The sequence below is a fragment of the Phyllostomus hastatus genome, unplaced genomic scaffold, assembly GCF_019186645.2.
Source record: "Phyllostomus hastatus isolate PE091 unplaced genomic scaffold, TTU_PhHast_1.1 phas_scaffold_1674, whole genome shotgun sequence".
Lineage (NCBI taxonomy): Eukaryota > Metazoa > Chordata > Mammalia > Chiroptera > Phyllostomidae > Phyllostomus > Phyllostomus hastatus.
In genome coordinates, this window is record NW_025334011.1 from 23,447,070 (window position 1) to 23,466,513 (window position 19,444).

The following is a 19,444-nucleotide window of genomic DNA, read 5'->3' on the forward strand; positions in this document are numbered from 1 at the left end:
AGTTAACCCTGGACTTTTCAGCCTGTCAGAAATTATGTTCCTTTTAATTTTTTAAATCTACATTGATTTTTTAAAATCAAAACCATTTCTATCAGGTTTTCTGTCACATCTGATGGAGAGGATTCCAGCTGGTATTTTAGCTCTGCAAAGCCTGGAGTAGAATTTGATTATTGACTTCTGGACCTCACACACCATCATGTACTTCACAACCTAATTAAATGGAAGGTGACAGGAATGATGCACTGAGGAGCTGCCATTAAAATTTGGCAGATAATTGGACTTTTCATCTGTTTCTGAGGACTAATTCCAAGGTGTTTTATTGAGAGGCCACGTGATTTATATACTTTAAGAGACGGTAAGTGAGGTGTGGCCCTCACTGGGAGAGACAGGGAAGAGGTTCAGGAAAAAACAAAGTTTGTTGTACTCACAGGTCCTAGAGAAGGAGGCATGACGCCCCTCACAGGGATGCAAAGAAAAGACACCAGGGAGGTCAGGAGCAGAAGACAGGAGCAAGGGAGACATTTAGGTCTCGGACTTCACTAGGGATTCACAGGGTGACTGAGGCACGGCAGGGAAAGCCTATCAGATAACTGTAGATGCAGGGGAGCCCCAAAAGATGGAAGGTGTCACTCCTGCCTTATCCACTTCAGCACCTCACCCTGGCCCCCTCTGAGTTCATCGAGGATCTATGTATGCTTCATGAGCAAAAACTGCAATTCGCCAAACTACTCAAGACTGGGGAGACTGGGCCTTGCCCAGAGGTTTGCTTCATTCACTGCCTATGTGGTGCCATAGAGCGCTAAGTGCTATTCTTCTTCTCTGCTTGTAGCAAACCTAAGAAACTACAGCAAAAGAGGAGAGGCATCAATCTCGTACTTGTAAAGCTGTAGTTCTTAAACCTGGGTGTGTATCCAAATCACCTGGAGGATGTGGCAGAAATACAGAGAACCATGCCCTTTCCTATTTCAACAAGCCTGGGCCTCTGGATTCCTTATTAGCTCTCCCAGCAGTACTGATGCACACCCAGCGTTGAGAATCACTATTGTAAAGGATGGAAATTGGGTCTCATATTCATACACTACCATCCAAGGCCTCTCCTTTTCTCAATATCTCCACTTGTGTGTTTCGGTGAGTTTATCACTTCTCAGTTTGCTTTTTCATGGCATGGTCAAGGCCACTAAAAATTCTGAAGCCACATCCTCTCAGCTCAGTGAGATATCAGAGAAGTATCTCTGAACCCCAGTACACAGAGAGCATCTTCCAAAGGGATAAAGAGCACCTCAGTCCCTTCATTCATAATCCAGACTTCTAGCGGAAGACTCTGACTGGTCCATCATGAGTCACATACTTACCCCTAGTCACAGGCACATGTTGGTGAGGAAATGGGGACTATAATTTTCCAAACCTACATCACTGCCCATCCTAAGAGCCACTGGACAGAGAATGTTGCAATTGGAAACCTCACCAGAATCTCAAAGAATAGGAAAGTTTCAGGTCCCTAACGGAAAAAAGTCTGTGTCCCAAAGCTAGGCAGGAAGAGGCAGGAAGGGATACTGGCTACAGTACTGTCCAAAATATATACGCCTAGGTAGACTGAATTCTGCAAAACCACAAGAATAGAAATTCCTGCTGACTATTTAGTGCCTAGTATGTGGTAGGAGCTTCATCTATGTTACATATAACATGGAGTGATATTCAAAATATTTAACAGCATGGATGTTACAGACCACCAGGTACTCGGAATAGGAAGAGTCCTGGAGGTCCCTGGGGTACAGGTCTTAACACTTTAGTTCAGGGATCTGAAGGGGGGATAATGTGGAACAGGGACACCATTCAAGGGCTTGGGGAACAGTTATTTACCAATCAATACAAAGGTGTTTCAATATTTTAACAGCCAATGTGTTCTTACTAATGCACACCTGCTGAATATTTTCAGTCCTGAGTATCATCTGATCAACCACACTTCTAAAGGATGGGTACCTCCTGGAAATACGCTGTCATATGCTAGAGGAATGGAAAGCCTCTCTTTGGAGCATCAATTTTACTCATAGATATTGGAGGGAAAATGTGGTTTGTATATTTAAACAAATTTGAGTTCATTGTGGAAGAGTATGCAGAACAGGTATAAATGTTAAGGATGACCATGGAATGTTGAGGAAGTCTGGATGTGGGGTCCCTGATACAGAGTACTCCTGTGAAAAGGACTGAAAAGCATTGTCACAGCTACTCAATATTGATATTTGTGACCCCATTTTACAGAAGGAGCTCTGCAGGGGTGAAGACTTCATTAAGTGTGCATGCTTTCAAGTGGGGCAAGACTCACACCATCTGCCTCGGTCAGAGTGAGCCCATATTTGCTTCTCGCTGGTGTTATTTATAGAAAATTTAACCTTAAGTGGAAGGACAGTTACTTATTAAATAGCTATATTTAGCGAAAGGACTAACTGAAAAGAACTCTGGGTAAGGAAGAGCATAGACCATATAGTTTTACAGAGGAATGAGTGATTGCTCCTTGGAGCTAGGGAAGGCCATTATAAAGACAGACCATTGTGTGTTTTGAGGTTTAGAGAGTCCCAGGCCAAGAAAACCACAGAACAAAACAACACTTATCACGTGGAAATTTCAGAACCAAGAACGTAGGAAAGTTTGACACAATCTTTAGGGCTGTAATTCAGCATGCTGGCCCTAAGTTTAGAGTTACATAATGATTGCAAAAATATTCAAATTAAAATAAACTCTCAAACTACTGGAGAATGGAAAGGGTAAGACTGGTGCCCATCTTGATTGCTATGGTCTGAGCGTTTGTGTCTCTCCAAAAGTCATATGTTGAAATCCTGATCTCCAAGGTGATGGGGTTAGGAGGTATAGCTGTTGGGGTGATTGGGTCATAAAGGTGGAGCCCTCATGAAAGGGATTAGCACCCTTATAAAAGAGTCCCAAGAGAGTTCCCTCTCCCCTTCCCCCATGTGAGGACACAGGAAGAGGACAGCTGCCATCTATGAACTGGGAAGTAGATTTGCACAAGACGTCAAATCTGCCAGTACCTTGATTTTGGGCTTCTTAACTGTTAGACTGTGAGAAATAAACCACTATTGTTTAGGGCACCCAGTCTATGGTAGTTTGTTATAGCAACCTGAACAGACTAAGATACTGATTTCCTGCAGATTAGTATACTTGTATATCCCATGTAAAGATTTGTGGCACAGATCTGGAATGAGTGATGAGAGAGAATCATGGCTCTCCAGCTACTTGTAGTTTATACTCCACAGGCACTCTATAAACACTTGCTGAATGAATATCTGTTTTAAAGAAAAAATTCCCTCAAATCTTTTTTTTTTTTTTGCATAAAACTGAAGCTCCAGAAAACTATGCATGCATACCCCATGGCTTCAAGCTATGCAGGGCACATAGCCAAATGTCTCTGGAAGCCAATGCAGGTTTCAGAGACAATGCACCAAAGGACTTCATGCATCCTTTGGTGCATACATCAAAGGATTGAGAACCAGAGAACAAGAGTTTTTGCTGGAAATTTGGGTACCAGCTTTATTTCTGTCTCTATGTTGGTTCACAAAAATAGTAATACCTCATATCTACCTAGTACCTCTCAATTTATAAAGTGCTTCCAAATACATAGTTTTATTTAATTTCTTCAATAACTCTCCATGGTGGGCAGAGCAGGCATCTCCCTGTCTTAAAAAAAAAAAAGCACTGTTTTCCTATACTCACATTTATAAAACCAGATGTGTGGGGTTCTATCCCAGATATAACAATTCTCCAACATTAGCCAGGTGTCCACAATTCAATCAGTTCTGACACTAACCATAGTTAGCAATGACCCCATAGGCTAAGGGCTCAGTTCCATAAGCATGCCCCTGCTTTAGATGCCAATCACAAGTAGTAGGTCCCCAGGTTATCCATAACTTCTGTCCGACTTAGTTACAAATTGGAGGTCCTCTTGGACCCCTCCTCAATTTCGATATTGTGCTAGAGTACCTCCTAGGACCCAGGAAAACAGTTTAATTTCTTTGACAATTTATTATAAAGGATATTTTTGAGGATATTTTTGAGGATATATATGAATAGCCAGATAAAAAGGTGCATAGGGAGAGGTCTGGAAGGGTCCCAAATATAGGAGCTTCTGTTCCCTTGGAGATGGGGTGGGTAGACGTGTTCACCAAGTCTGAAGATTTATAAAACCCATACTTTTAGGATTATTATGGAGGCTTCCTAATGCAGGCACAATCAATTATTATCTCCATTTCCAGCCCATCTTCTTTTTCTGGTGAATTGGGCAGGTGAGGGGTGCTTGGAAATTTCCAAACTTCTAACCATGGCTTGGTATTTCTGATCATGGTTTGGGTGCTCCAATCCAGAAGCCCACACAGAGTTGCCTCATTAGAACAAGACACTCCTATCAACCAGGAAATTCCAAGGGAGTTAGAATCCCTGTGTCAGATGCTCCTGCAACTTATAAAATCACAGGGTTTAAGAGCTCTGTGTCAAGAACTGGGCCAAGGACCCAATATTAGAACCATGATTCTCCTAGCACCCCTATTTACAAGGGTTTCAGGAGTCCTGTATCAGGAACTGGGGGCAGAGATAATTATAATATAATATAATATAATATAATATAATATAATATAATATAATTTCTTTTTACTTTACACTCTCATTTTCCACATGAGGAATTTGAGGAATTATAGTCACACAAGTATCAAGAAAGGCAAGGCCAGACCCTCAGCTCACTAGCCATTGAAGGAACACTTCAATTTGCTCCCGTCCATTTTTCAGAGTCCAGGAAGAGGGACCAGAAAGTAGGGAGTCTTCTACCAGCACTCAAAAAGTAGGGGTAGATAAGAGATGCTGTCAGAGACCCAAACAGCACCAGTGTGGACACTTCTTAGAGCTTTTGGAAGAATTCTGGAGGTGACTTCTCAGGGCTGGTTTCCATATCCTAATCAGTCAGTCTCCCTTTCAGAACTTATTCTAAGCCATGACATTTGTGGAAGCTGGAATTATGTCTATGAGCAGAAGTTACACCCCTAGACAGTAATACCCAACAACTCTTTTGGTTTCCTGTAGAACTTTCCAGAATAAATGCAAATTGGAGGGTGGATTTTTTTTTTTTTTTTTTTGTATACCTAAATATTCCTAGTCCTAGCCAAAGCTAAGCTATGGTAAAGGAAGTTTGAGACTCAAGTTCTAAAACTCAACCTCTTTTTTCAAGCTTGAATTGACATAAAGTACTACTGCATTTTTCAGACTATAAGACGCACTCCACCCCCAAATATGAGAGGAAAGTGGGGGTGCATCTTATAGTCCGAAGTAGCTTACCTGGCTCACTGTGGGGTGGGGGGACAGCGGTGGAGTGGGGACACAGATTATTAAATATTTTACCACATTTTTTGCTTCAAAATTGTTTTCCTATTTTCCTCCTCTAAAACCTAGGTGCATCTTATAGTCCTAAAAATACAGTATTTATTAATTGCCCAAACAAACTTAAAATATTGTCTGGATCCATCCTGGAAAAAAAAGTGCTGAACTGGAGTTGTTCAATGCTGTCCTGCCCTCTTCCAGATTCCACCAACATGCAGGGTCCTGACCAAGCATACCTCTTAAAGGAACTTTTAAAACATCATTTGAGAATGTAATTGTGTGGGCTCTTAATCATGGCTGTTCAGGAACTTCCCCCACAGAAGCTTCATGCTCAAAAATCCTGGAAGGCCTGCCAGAGAGGACTCAGGGTTTCCCTGGGCCAGTATACGGCCTTCATATTTCAGGCTGTGTTACAAATAAAACAATTAAAAATAATGTCCTTTCACTAATTCTTGTTAACAACACTTTAGAAGGGCAATGATATCTAATGACAATGAGTCAGAAGAACCATCTTCCAACCCATATAATTATGGGAACCGGACCAAGTTCATAACGCCTGGGCTTTATTTTCTCCTTAACAAAATGGAGAGAGCAGCAGCCCTTTGCAATGTCATGGCCATGTTTCCAGCTCAAATAAGGGAGAGAGCAGAAAAAGCACCCGAGCTTTTCTAAATAACAGACAACATTCTTGTTATTTGCAAAAAGATCCTTATAAAGGTCAGTATTTATCTTTTCACTTCAGTAGAACCCATTCAATACAAAATCAACACAATGACTAGAATCCTGTCACCTTACACACAGTGATCACTTAGCAAGTATTTACAGTTTGGAGGCTAACCTCCCATGCAAACAATTAGGTGTGTGTGCTGGGGGCTGGGACAGTGTGGGAGGGGAGGCAGGTCATAATGAAAAGTGCTGTCGAGAGTGATCTTCTGCCATTTCATTCCCACTCTGCCTATAAATGCTTCTCTGCCCAATTATTACTTCTGGATGGAGCCTGATAGAACCACTCACTCCCAGATTATAAGGGTCAGAGTAACTTATACACACATATACACAAACAAGCACATACATAAATACATACACACACATAACACACAAAAGCACAAACACACACATACTCAAACACACAACTATACAAACACATACACACAGAGGCACAAATACACACACAAACACACACATACAATTAAACATGCATGCACATATAAGCACACGTTTATGCATGCACATACACAAACACAGATGCAAACACCAGAGTACCAAAAGTAACCTGAACAACAATGAAGAAGTCTGGTAAAGAGATTTTTCTGTCGCTCAGCCTCCAAGCCGCTGTCAATGTCTTTGCCCTTCCTATCAGGACGCATGCTGTTGATTTCAGAACCTCTTTTTGTCAGAGCTTCCAGAAAGAGAAGAGTAGTTACTGAATAACCGAGTGTTAACTTAAGTGATGCCCAAGGTTCCTGTATAAGGAATTAATGAACGAAGTTGCCTTTTCCCAGACACTGCTCCATAGTCTGAGCCCACTGCACCCACCTTTCTGCTGGCCCACTGCTTCCCACAGCAACCGTTGACACACTCCAGATGTGCAGTCTCCCCAGGACTTGCTCACCTCTTTCTGTGGGCCTTCTCTTGCCTCCTCTTCTGGGGAAGAAGAGATATTCTTACTGGGGACGGGGTTGATTTGGGGCTTTAATCTATTAAACCACCACAAATGGCAAGACTGGTTTCTTTTCATGAGAAACTTAATCATTCAGCAAACAGTAACTGAGTACCTACTGTGTGTCTGCCTGTTGCTAGGCTGTGTGTGGGAGAAATGAGGACCAAAACACAGTCCTGGCCCTCAAGGAGCACCTAGAGGAGGGAACCTATCATTAGAATGTGAGGAGTGCAAGGAGGGAGTTAAGAGAAGGGCACTCAGGCACCTACAGGTGCTGACAGTTGAGAAGGAAGGCTTCTCAGGGGAGATAACACCCTGTTCCAAGAAAGGGGGGCTGGTGGGTATTCTACGTAGGGAACAGATTCAAGAAACACAACTTCTGATAATGATTTTCCATTTTAATTTTCTCTTTAAAATGTACCTTGCATTTCAGAGGTAGCTGTGTCCCAATACCTTTTACATACCCCATCCTTCTTCTCAGCCTGCCCATTAATAAATACATCATAGGTCCTCTTGCTTCTGGCTTCCTACTGGGATCAGCCATGGCAATAATGAGCAGGAGGTCTGAAGGAGGGAGGAGAGTGAGGTCAAGGCCCTAATTCCACTCTCCTATCGAGGCAGCCTTCTTAGGAAATGCTCTTTTTTCCAAATTCCTGTTGTGGCTTCCTCCCGCCCTCATCCCTTTGGGCCTCTGAGTGGTAACAGCTCTTTTACTGTTCAGAGTATCCCTTGTAGTTCTTCTCCATCCCACCCACACTTTTGTAAACAGTAGCTTTATTAAGCTCTCCTTGAATTATTCCAGTGTGAGGGCCATCTGTTTCCTGTTGGGACCTTGACTGACAGAACAAATAGCAAATATAGCATAAAGAACAGGATGCAAAAATGATATAAATATATATGCGTGTATACACACACACACACACACACACACACATGGGCCAGTGATGGTAGTGACAATGTCCAATTGATTCATTCATTTATTCCATAGACATTTATGAAGGTCAACTATGTGAAAAGTACAATGGGTAAGGGAACTACACTTTCAGGATTTTATGAGACGGTATCAGTTACAACATTATTTGTTATGGTCAGACTAAATATTTTAATTTGGGGTTCATAAAATATGACTTCAATAGTTACGCGCAAAGGGAAAATGAGTACTCTTAGCTTATACTCTTGTTTAGCTTAGTCCTCCAAAGTCCAAGTCTTTAACAGAAAAAAGCAAGGGGAGAAAGTCCTAGTCACAATCAAGTAAGAGCTCTACATTCTGCAGGTTATGCTCTGGGCACAGCTCCCTGCTTGCCCACTGACCACTGAGTCGGCTGCTTTGGGGCAAAGGCATCGACAGTGATAATGAAGGCTCATGATGGACCAGGCAGTGAACTGAGAGCTTCACATACAATGTTGAGTTTATTCTTCATGAAAATTTCTATAAAACATGCATGGTTTTCCTCATTTTGCAGAAAACTGAGGCTTTAAATGCTCAGCAGTTAGTAGTAGTTGTCAGTGTCTGCTAACCCAGGCCTATATTCAAAGTCCATTGCTCTTAACTGCTCTGCTGCAGTGTCTCTTCCAGGAATAGACAATTCACAGCCAAGACTGGAGGGTGTTTGGTCAATGAGACAATTACAGGTTTGGAGGCAAGGGGCTATCCTGCAATTTTGGCTTACTCTCTGTTATTATATCCGCACAGTGAGAAACTGGCTGAGGAACCAACTTCACAGGAGTCTTTTGATGCCATGTGGTAGAATTAGCCCTCAGCTACCAATTTCCTCAGATTAGATTAGGAAGATTACAAAGAATCCTTAGGAGGAAGGGCAGAGGTACACCAAACAAGGTGTACCCCAAGGCCACACCAAAAGTTTGTTTCTGTGGAGGCTCTGACTCCCTTTGAACAATCAAATAATTATTGCTTTGGGGAGGTAGTGGGGATTAAAGTGATAACAGGAGTGGTGGTAAGGGACACGTTTGAAATTTAAGGCTGTTCTACTTGTGATTAGTCACACTGGGGTAGGGGTGGGCAGCTTCAACACACACTCTTTTAGGTACAAGGGCAGCCAACCTAGCCACGCAGGTGGATTTTATAAGAGGCAAGCAATGCAAATGCTTGTAAATTTAAAGTACCCCATAGATTTTGAAGAATTTAAGTTTAAGACCTGTTGATGCTCTTATAAAAAATATATCCTGCTTTTCCCCCACACCTAAAATACCCATATATCATGGTTTATGCCCGATGTCCCAAATGATTATTAATCATGCCCCCTTTCGCTCTCAAAAGTGTCAATTTAGATGATAAATTTTCACCCCACCTTTGATGTATGTAACTGATCAACAAAAGGTGAGACAAAGGGTCCCCGAGATTCAAATACCCCAATCCTGGTTTCAGAATGAATGTTGTCTTCTTGTATGGGCCTAAGTGATGAAATTAACCTCTCTGATCCTTTATGTGCCAAGTGAGAATAAAATATATGGTCCTTAACTTTTATGAGCAATATAAATAGAAGTAGTTCATAGAGTTATAGATCTTAGATAGAGACCCAACCTGGAGAGATCATTTAGCACATGAGGCTATGCAGAAACATACAGAAGTCATGATGATGTAATTGGCCTTCCCAGTGGCCCTCTGCTGTTTTGGAGAAATCTAGTGACATAACCCAGCCATGGTAAACTACATGATGGAGCACTGATGGCCTTTTATCAAGTGGAATTTTAGCTGCCAATCAGCCTGTGTCTGTTGCCTGTGTTTACCACAACAAAATATCCAGTGGTCCCCTTGTGATGTTAACAAACCTCAGAAAGGTATACAAACTGGACTCAGCTCCTGGTTTTCAATGGGGATTGTACTTGCCAACTCATTGGTAGACTTCATAGAGAAGGGTGGGATCAAAGGACCCAAAGCCAAAGACCCACTGGCTGTGACCAGAGGCACTGTGTCTGGTCCCAGTGATTTGTTTCTTCAGTGTCTCTAAAGACTGTCACACTCTGCTCCTCTCTGTCCTGTTTACTCTTGCTTTGAATCAAGTGTGTCCCCAATCTCTACTATTCAACCAGGCCTAACAATTTTATTCAGATGATGGCTGATAAATTGGTTGTGCAGGGAGAAAAAAAAGTCACTGAAGTACATGATATTCAGCCCCAAGCCTGGAATGCTAGCCAATGCTATTCTTGGGCCTCTAGCTGAGGCTATGGATGGAAAGGATATAATAAATCAGTTCCTTAGAGAAGGAGCTGGAAAAGGCTGACTTGGTTCCTCTGCTCCTTCATCTGCTTGTAGCTAACTTTCCTTTCCTCCTCTCCAACCCACCCCACACCCCCAACCCTGCCTTCTCCAAACCCAACGGGGGTCCAGAAATGGCAGTGAGCCATTCCTTCAGACTTGGAATGCCCTAGAATCTAGAATCATTTCCAGGGCAAGTACCACAGGCTTTTGAAATAACACAGGGTTTCGTGTTAATGGAATTGAAAAGTTGGCCACAACTACCAGGGAATTAATCATACGCCAAATTGAAATTTGGGTACCAATAATTTATAAAGTATTGTGTTTCAGAATCTGTTTTGTGTGTGTGTGTTTTCACTCTTACAATAGTCATATAGGAAATGGGAAGGGGCAAATAAAATAGGCACTTTCCAATGCCTTTAATTCTAGGGAAAGTGTAAGGGTGACCTTGAAAGCTACTTTATCCCTTTGAAAAAATGGGTTGCCCATGGGCTTTAGTGAAAGAATATTGTTTTCCTTCATATACAGTTTGTGACTCCCATCTCTATGTGTCTCTACCTAGATTTCTTCTATTATTTTGCTCCTTTATTATTATGGGGCCACTTGCCACACATTGGTCCAGCTCCAGTTCAATTTCTGGTCTTAAAACACAAATACCAAGATTAAAAATAATATCCATGGTAATTTAAAAACTCATAAAAACAAATCATTCATTCACCAGTACTCCTTGGCCAAGTTGAATCATGGTGGATTTGCTTGGAGAGAGGTAGAGATCTACTGTGAGCAGTTCCCCTGTCTTTTAAATTTAGTGATCAAAGGCCCAGTTGAAAGAGTTATTTGTGTAAAAGCAGAAAGAAGTTACACTAAACATGGATAGAGCTAATGCAAAACCTAGAGGGTTATTAGAATACCTGTGTCTTGGAGATTTTTGGAAACTATGTGCAAACTTCGAAATTTAATTCACAAAACATTTACCATTTACACCTATATGTATATTTTACTTTATAATTTTAAAAGATATTTCACATATATTATTTCGTATGAGCCATGCAGCAGCCCTTTGAGGAAAATATTACCATACTCACTTTACACTTGGCTCAAAAAGGTTATGTGATTTGACCAAAATCATATGGCTAATACTAAACTCCAGATCTGTCCGATTTTCAGCGTGGGGTTCATTTCACCACATCCCTGCTGACTTGTTTCTGCTTACTGTATACAAAGTAGTGTTCTGGGTTTCAGGGAACTACAGATTAGAAAACATTGCCCTGCCATCTTTGAGGCTAAGACAGAAACACAAATAACTTGTAGCACAAAGTAGATGTGATCACCATAAAACTCACAGGAGCACATGCTGTGGAGATTCTGGGAAGGATAGAACCATATTTTGTAGGGGGACTAGGAATACTTTCACAAAACAAAGTTTAAGTTGAAGAGTGGAAACTGGGCATAGTGTGAGCAGGTAGAGCTGGGAGGCAGGGATACATTATGAACTAAGCGGACCTTGTGAAGAAAGGAAGGGAAAGTACGACGCATGATGAGAACAGTGAGACACAGGTTCTGGCCAAAGAGAGGGCGTTTGTAGGGGAGGAGAAATAGGTTAAACACACAGTACAGTGTTTGAGGGCCATGGTAAGGCTTTTTACTCAATTTGCCCAGCTGTGGGGAGCCCTCAGTGAAGCGTAAAGATTGCCCATTGGGAAGATTTCCATTGGTCTGGAAACAGTGTGTGGACTGGATTGGCATGTGTACAGCTTTTGAGTAGGGAGGACAATGAAGACTCCTTAAAAAAAAGCTGTAATGACAATTGTGATTCAGGGAGAGTAGCTGACAAAATAAGGTCAAGCAAAATCCAGAAGAAAATCAAGAGTCGAGAAATAATCCCCAGTGAAAAGATGATTCTTTGAAGGCAAGCCATTTCTTTGGGCAATTAATGAGGCTGGAGGGAAGCCCTGTCACATTAAAAGGCCATTAAACCTAGCATCCTCTAGGGCGCCTTGAGGGGATGAGAGAGCACCTGGCTCCACAACTGCTAACTTTCAGAACTCAGGAAAAATGGAGTGGATGGCTTTCTTCCATATGGAAGCCTTGGAGGCATTTCAGTGTTTGCAGTGAATTTAATGTAGGGAGAGTAATTGGTGCCGACATCAGACATCAGATGAGATCCAATAAAAAGATGAATATCCTGATTCTAAAACAACAATAAAAATGGGGGTGGGGCTGGGGGCCGGGGTGGGGGGGGTGGTGTGGAAGGTAAAAAACCCAGCCTGGGCTTCTCTCTGTATCCCGAGCTGGATCCAGGATGCATGATCTGCTGGAGTTCCCAAGGCACCCGTTTTTCTGCCACAAACAATGATACTCTCCTTCCCAGATGTTGAAACAGACTGATGTCTACCATCCGCTGGCAGCTCTGACAGATGTTATTTGAAATCTCACCTGCTCTGGATGAACTACAGGCCTGGCTGGTCTCTTGGATGCCGTAAGCAAGAGGGGGAAAAATGCCACTGAGGGTGAGCAAAACTACAGCTGTGTTCACTAATAACCCTTTGGGTTACAGGTAAGCACCAACACAGTGACTGACACGTGGGATGCACCCTGGGGCATGCACATACCCACCTACATTCACACACTCACGCACACGCACGCATGCACAAGCACCCACGTCCAACCTCACCCCTGACGTGGCCCCTCACGAGCTCTGAACCGGCAAGCACTTCATCTTGCTGCCAGACTAGAAGTGAAACCCAGTCATGTTTTTCTTTAAAAATTTCTCTTTACTGCCGACTTCTTATGGAAATAAGTACTGAGTTCATTTGATTTTAAGTCACATCTATGAAAGCATTGTTTAATGTCCTAATTTAACCTCCTGTTCCCTGACATTGTGCTGAAATTCTAACAAAATTATTATTTTTAAAACATTAGCACTAGGCAAGCCCTCCATCTATCTTACTTTTCTTTCTTTGTTCCTTCCTTCCTTCCTTCTTTCTTTTTGCCATTTTAAATAGTCACAACAGCTCCAATTCTATTTTTACCTGTCTCTCACAGAATTGTGGAACGTGGGAACAAAAAAAGAATGCAAAGGCCATCCAGTCCATCCGCTGGAGTTCAACATCAGGAAGGAGAGCAGACAGAAGGCATGGCTGGCCCCAGGCAAGTAGTTTGGTTTTCTGTTTTTGTTTCATTTGGTTTGGTTTTCCCCAACAAAAGGGGTGAGTGAGAGAGGAGGGGATTGTGTGGTGTCATAGTGGTGACCTTCTGCAACACAAGCCCATTGCAAACTTGTCCTTCTGGTGGCCTTTTTTCCCCTTTTTTAAAATTTATTTTATTCTTTAAAGTTAAATTTATTGGGGTAAATTAATTAATGACATTATATAATTTTCAGGTGTACAAAATTATAATTCAGTATCTGTGTACTTTATTGCATGCTCCCCACCCTAAGTCAAGTTACCTTCCATCTTTCTCCTTTTTGAACCTCACCCCCACCCTCTTTTCCCTCTGGTAACCACCATTCTTTTGTTTTTATCTGTGAGTTTGTTTTAAAAAGTAACAAACTGCTAAACGAACAAAAACTCTGGTGGCCTTTTGAGACCAGCAATGCAGCAGTTTCTTACTCATGGAGGGCTGAAGAGATGTGAGATGTAGTTAAGCACACTCAAATGTACTTTTAAGCAAACAAAATAAAATAAAACAATTGTCACAATGTTAGCGATGTTGTAAAACAAACTTTTAGAGATTCAGGGTTCAGGTGGCTAGCAATAGCAAGCCTTCCTACTCTTCCAAAATAATCCAGAAATATTTTTCTCCTTTCTTTCCAAATGAAAAATAGGGAATACTCAGATAACTAAATGCAGACATTTTGACAGTTTGTTCCACAAATAAGTGCATTTAATGAGATACTCTTAACAAAGAGAAATACATGGTTTATTCATATACATAAACAATATTAAATGCATGGGTTAAATATGTATGTGTATATCTAAAGGCTGTCTTCTGCTTAGCAATTTTCCTTGGCCAGATGTGATTAACTTTGTATTGAGATTTTGTTCCTTTTCATAAAGACTTTATTTTAATCATCAAACTTATTATCGTTCTAAAAATGCAGTAGAGGGACATGCATTTGATGCTTCACAGCTGGAAGACCAGCTCTCCCATAGTAGATTAAAGTTTGCATCTTCCTGAGTTTGCACAAAACACAAAAAAGTCTTTAAAAAGTGACATTTTGATTGATTTCTGAGTCTTCTTTGTGTTATAATGAAATGCAGTAACCAATTCTGCTTTTAGTGATTAGTAAGGAAATGCTCCCACTTTTCACACCTACATCAGGGTTTGACATCAAGTGTGATCTTAAAGTCATCTTTTTTCAGAAATGCTGCCTCAATTTTTTTTTAGGTTGTCATTCATGGTCAACTGGTCATCACAGATGGCAATGTCTGGTTTCTTTCCAGGTTCAGTAGCAACAGATTTGGTCATGCAGGGAATCAGGCATGACAATAAAAAAAATAGTTTTGAATGTTGGAGAGGAAAAATGCTAAAATGTTTGGACAGAAAACTAAGTTCTCTTCCCAGCAGGTGCCAAGTAAACCCTGTACATTCTGTGTTACCTGCCTCTGGAGAGAAGCGACAATCATGGTGCCATTTTTAGATGGCAGGAGTCACTCTTCTGTGCTTGGAGAAGGCACATGCCTGTGGCTGAGGTGTGGGTCCTGAAAGACTGTTAGGTGATTGAATGAAGTCTACCTCCCTGAATCAAGACTTAAGGATTTGAAGGCTTGAAAGGGAAAATTCAATCACTTTACTTTCTCTTACATGTCTAAATATTGTAAGAGGCTAATAGTAAAAGTGTGGGCTAATTGCTATGCAAAATAAATATAATAAATGAATTACCCAAACAAAAAGGAACAGGGTTTTTTGTATGTGTGTGTTTTTTTGTTTGTTTCATACATTACTTTATTGTTGGTCAATTACAGTTGTCTGCATTTTCTCCCCACCACTCCCCCCACCCCATCTAAACCTACCTCCCTCCCTTGCTTCCACCCTCCCCCTTGGTTTTGTCTCTGTATCAAAAAGAAACAGGTTTGAACTGATAGCTCACAAGGTACTAGAATTCATAGGAGAATCCACTAACAAACGATTTTCTACTGTTTACACTAAAAATGTTGACAGGTTATAGCCCTTCCTCAGAAAGATGGGTCTACCCAGAGACAGGTCCCTGACAAAATCAGGAAAAAATAGAGGGGACATCTGGCTCAGTTGGGGTGATTAAACCTTAAACAGGATGTATCTGAGGGAAAATCGAGACAGAGTACTACTCACAGAATGAAAGAAAGACATTTTCAGATCATATATCTGATAAGAGGTTAATATCAAGAATATATAAAGAACTCCAATAACTCAAGGACAACAACAAACAAAAACTAACAACCCAATTCAAAAATGGGCAAAGAACTTGAATAGACATTTCTCAAAAAAAAAAATACAAAAATGGCCAATAAGCACATGAAAAGATACTCAATATGATTAATCATTAAGGAAATGAAAATCAAACCACAATGAGATTTAACTTCACACTCATTATGATGGCTAGAATTTAAAAGAAAAACAAAAACAAAACAAATGTTGGTGTGGATGTGCATTGTGGTGACGTAAAATGGTGCAGCCACTGTGGAAAACAATACGGTAGTTCCTCAAAAGCTAAACATAGAATTACTATATGACCCAGAAATACTACTTCTAGTATATACCTAAAAGAACTGAAAGCAGGGATTGAAACAAACATTCGTCCACCCATGTTTACAACATCATTATTCACATATAAAAAGATGCATATGCATACAGACACTGGGATTATTACTCAGCCTTTAAAAGAAATGAAATTCTGATATAACTACAACATGGGTCAACCTTGTAGACATTATGCTAAGTACAACAAGTCAGACACAAAAGGACAAATACTGTATGATTCCATGGGAGTAGGCAAACTCATAGAGACAGAAAGTAGAATGGTGGTCACCAGGAATTGGGGGAGGGAGTGAAATGAGGAGTTAGTGTTTAATGGGTAGAGTTTCAGTTCAGTTTGCATCCATCTGCAGATGGATGGTGGTTATGGTTGCACAACAGTGGGAGTGTAATTAATGTCACTGAACTGTACACATAAGAATGGTTTAAACAGTAATTTTATGTTATGTATATTTTACCGCATTAAAAAGGGGTAAAGATGATTTTAAGTGGTCTAACTCTGATTCTGTCACAGCCACCTCTGAAGTGAGTTGAAAAGCTGTCATTACCACCTTTCATCCACCTCTCCTAATTGCTCCCACAATGAGAGCTCCTCAAGGACACAGAGAGACAGGACCTCTGCTTCAGGGGATCATCACTGGCAGCAGCTCAGAGAGTTTGTGCTTCCAGGTACCTCCCAGAGATCTCTACTTAGAACCAGGATAAAAGGAATAATGATCGCTAGCAGGCTGTCCCCAAGACTGAAAAGAGGTGAACCCATTCCTGCCTCCATGGGCCAACATTGTAACCCGGCAAACTCTAGTCTTTCAAGAGACAAATGTTCTGCTCCCTGCCAAGAGCTGTGGCTACAGGGGTACTTTAAGAAGACATTACTGCTATAAATAGGAGGACCCAAGTATTTATACTTCTTTTCTCTTCTATTCTTCATTCTGTTAAATCACTTTGGCCATTTATGCTCATGATTCCCTACCCTCACTTTATATTTATGAATAGTGAAATACTCATATATTTTGGATACTTAAAAACGTAATTAGAAAGACATCATTAGTCTCACAATGAATCTCATCTTGTGGAGGAGAAAGCAAATTTACAAAGAAAAAAAATAATGAAAATTCAGGTCAGGCTGTGAAAAGCACAACTCATGTTAATGGCTATCAATGGGAGAGCCTTCCGCCCCTAACATCACTGGCAAATGGTATAGCCATGACATGCTGTCCCCACACTTTCCCTTCCATTTCCCATCTTGCTGTCACTTTGTGTGATTGCCCAATCTCTCCACCATAGGAGGTTTGAACTCTAGGTCAACATGACAATTTCCCTTTCTCATGACTTCATGTGCATTTCTACAGACATCTGCAGGAAGGATATGACAGAATTACATCCCACTTTTTCATGATCTGTGGAGTTCAATTTCCCAGGGAAATAGCCTTGAGATCAATGGGGAAGTAAAAATGCAGCCAGACCGTATTTACTCCTTTCTTTAGTCATTGGATCTCACCCCTGGCAGTGTATTTGAAGAAAAAAATGGGAAGTTGGACTTTATTAAAATTAAAAATGCCTAATCTGCAAAAGGCACTGTTAAGAGAATGAAAAGATAAGCAATAGCTTGGGAGAAAATATTTGCAAAACACATATATGATAAAGGACTTGTATTCAGAATATACAGAGAACTCTTAAAACTCAACAACAACAAAAAAAAATTTAAAAATATACAAAATAGCTGAACAGAAATCTCATCAAAGAAGATATATAGATGGTAAAATAGCATATGAAAAGATACTTAACATCATATATTATTAGGGAATTGAAAATTAAAACAACAATTCAATACCACTATATGAAGGTCTGCCTGGAAAAAGTCCAGCCATTATTAATATAACAAGAACATTTGGTGCAACATCTGTGTAACCTGGAGCCAAGGAGAGTGCACTGGAATGAGCATGTGTGAACAACAATGACTTCACTGTACAAGTCAGTGGGGGCAGTAGATGCTGTTGAGTGAGCATGTGTACTGTGTGGCCATTGCATTCTAAATGACTGAGTACAGCAATGAACCTGCATCAAATTTTGTGTTAAGCTTGAACATTCCTCTGTGGAAACTATTCAGATGATTCAAAAGGCCACAGGTACAGGCAACTGTGATTGGCAGCTTTGTCATGACAATGCACCTGCTCATACATTATGTCCAGGCAGAGGTTTTGGCAAAACATCAAATCACCCAGGTGACTCAGCCCCCACCCCCACAGCCTAGATTTGGCATCCTATGACTTCCGACTTTTCCCAAAACTAAAATCACTTTTGAAAGGAAAGAGATTTCAGACCATCAGTGAGATTCAGGAAAATACATTGAGGCAGCTGATGGTGATTCGGAGAACTATGTGAGATCCCAAGGTGCCTACTTTGAAGAGGACTGAGGTGTCATTGTCTTATGTACTGTTTCTGGTATCTTGTATCTTGTTCAATAGATGTCTCTATTTTCCACATGACATGGCTGGACACCTTTTGGACAGACCTCATACCCCTATCAGAATGGCTAAAATTCAAAACACTGACAACACCAAATGCTGACAGGGATGTGGTACAATAAGAACTCTCATACTGCTGGGAATGAAAAATAGTGCAGCCACCTTGGAAGACAATTTGGCAGTTTGTTACAAAATTAGACATAATTTCAACCATATGACCCAGCAGTTACACTTCTCAGCTTTTACTCAAATGAATTGAAAATGTGTGTCTTCATAGAAACCTGCACATGAATGTTGATAGTAGTTTCACTAAGAATTGCTAAAACTTGGAAGCAGCAAAGAGGCTTTCAATAGTGAATGGATAAACAAATTGTGGCACGTCCAGACAATGGGACATTATATTCAGATATAAAAAGAAATGAGCTACCAAGCCATAAAAAGATGTAGAGGAACCCTAAACACTCATACGTGTAACCAAGTGAAAGAAGGTAATTTGAAAAAGCTACATACTCTTTGATACCAACAGTGAAACACTCTGGAAAGGGCAAAACTATGAAGATAGTAAAATGATCGGGGGATGAGGATGGGAAGGAGAAACAGGTAAAGCACAGGGAGTTTTTAGAGCAGTGAAACTACATTGTATGATACTATATTGATGGATACACATCATTGTACCTTTATCAAAACCCATTAAAATATACCACACAGAGAGTAAATCCTAATGTAAACTATGGATTTTAGTTAATAATGATATGTCCGTTTTGGCTCATCAATTGTTAACAGATGTATCACATCAGATATTGCTAACAGGGGAAACTTTGGGGAGGGAGCAGGGAACTTTGAGAACTGCCTGGATTTTCCACTCAATTTTTCTGTAAACCTAAAACTGCTATAAAAAATTGATAAGACAAAAATTATCTTTATTGAGTTAAAGATAGATAGATAGATATTTAAAAATGCCAATGCCTAGATGCCACTCCAGAGGTTCTG

General features: G+C 40.7%; 1 protein-coding gene across 1 annotated transcript in view; it reads right to left on the reverse strand.

Annotated features, from left to right (window-relative positions):
• The window catches only part of FAM107B (family with sequence similarity 107 member B), a 200,758-nt gene that overhangs the window by 129,630 nt on the left and 51,684 nt on the right, over window positions 1-19,444 (reverse strand). The gene's annotated exons all lie outside the window — the stretch shown is intronic.